Consider the following 2,069-nt stretch of genomic DNA (forward strand, 5'->3'; position numbering starts at 1 on the left):
TTAGATTTAGACTTAAAGCAAATTGAGCCTTCTTTGTTTCAACATTTTTATATCTAGATCTAGATCTAGTACTCATTGATCTGCAGACTTTTGGTACCAACATCGTGATTACTGTTTTGGTTCTTTAAAATAAGAATACTGTTTTTAGAACAATTTAGTTTTTATCAACATACTTCATTGCTTAAAATGTTAAAATGTATGTAAATAATATATTTAATCTATAAAGAGACAAATTTATGTTGTACAACTATTCAATATAATATATTAAAGCGTACATGTAAAACATAACTAAGAAGACTATGTATACGGAATAGTATTAAAGGGAGGCATTATCTCCCCTACTGTCGTTCGCTCCCCTTGAAAGTTTCAAAACCTCGAAATACGACTTTAATTTGTTCTACCCCATATATATATATATATATATATATATATATATATATATATATATATATATATATATATATATATATATAATATATATATATATATATATATATATATATATATATATATATATATATATATATATATATATATATATATATATATATATGGGGTCAATTATGCGCACAATCCACCTATTAATTCATAAGCAAATTGGGTAGTTTTCACCGTAAATTATTAAATTTGGTATCACCCCTTCTCCGGCGGTTGATTCAAAAAACTAGACAAAGCTTTTTTCCCTCTGTAATTTTGCATTTGGTGTCACCCCACCCCCTCCCACTCACTCTACCCCACACCGGTGATAGTTTTAAAATATTCACAGTTAATAATAAAGATGTTTATCTATAGTCATTTATTTATAGTGGATTAACTCTAATAAATAATTAGTTGAACTGGCAAAAAACTTATTTCTTTAACATTTTTCGCCATGGTGTCACCCCCCCCCCCAATAGTGTCATCCGGTGCAGTGCGCACCCCCAGTCCCCGCCTCGAGACGCTTCTGGTCGTATCATAGGTTTAATTGTTTGTGTCTCAAAGCAACTTTCTCCATTGAATATACGTGAAATGGCAATTATCCGTTCTTGTCCCCAAAATGCCACCCAGTTGTTTTTGTTACGTATTTTCAATACGAAAAATGTATTTATACTTTATACGTTAAAAATGTAAAGAAACATTATCATTAACGTAAAGGAGAATGTAAAGAGATAAGTTTATAAAGTTCGGAAATCAGCCTACTTGGTCTTTGCTATTTTCACCACGCTTTACTACGGTGTTTCTTTCGGACTTTTTTTTTACCAGCGTGAGGGGGGGGGGGACGACTTGAAAATTTTCGGGTGAGGGGGGGGGGGGGGCGGAATATTTTTTTCCGGGGAGGGGGGGGGGGGGGGCACACTGGTAAAAGTACATATTCTCTTACATAAGTTAAATTTTATTTGGGGCGGAGGGGGGGGGGGGTGTAGACGTTTTACCAGGATATGCCTGGAAGAAACTCTGCTTTACTCACGTTCGCGTGCAGGCCGTGTAATGTAAAATAAAACCTACTAAAATATCAAGATTGTTTCTTCTATCCATGCAGCATGTGTCATTCAATAAAACAAAACCTATCAAGTTTGTTTCTTCCATCCATGCAGAATGTGTCATTCAATAAAACAAAACCTATCAAGTTTCTTTCTTCCATCCATGCAGAATGTGTCATTCAATAAAACAAAACCTATCAAGTTTGTTTCTTCCATCCACGAAGAATTGGGGTGTTTCTTTTTCTTGAATTGTGAAACCCGTTGATCCTATAACTCGTATCTCAAAATTTTGCTTGAACCTCGAGGCGAAATATATATATATATAAGCCTGTATCATACATATGGCGCCTTTTCTGGATTCGCCGCCCCCTCCCCCTAAAAACCCACGTATGCCCCTAGGCCTATATTTATGGAGTATTTTTACATTGTTTCGAATAGAAGCATATTTTATCGTTTTGTTGCTTATTAAGGCTTTGAAATATTTTACATTACTTCGAATCTTATTAAGTTAAAAAAAAAATTGTTATGAATTTTAGCACCGTTTGGCACCTTTGGAATACAGGAGTTCGCTCTTTTACTTATAAAGATGAAAATGAAATAAAATGACAG

This window comes from Physella acuta, unplaced genomic scaffold (genome assembly GCF_028476545.2).
Source record: "Physella acuta isolate Inbredline_101_S28 unplaced genomic scaffold, ASM2847654v3 ptg002230l, whole genome shotgun sequence".
NCBI classification, from domain to species: Eukaryota; Metazoa; Mollusca; class Gastropoda; family Physidae; genus Physella; species Physella acuta.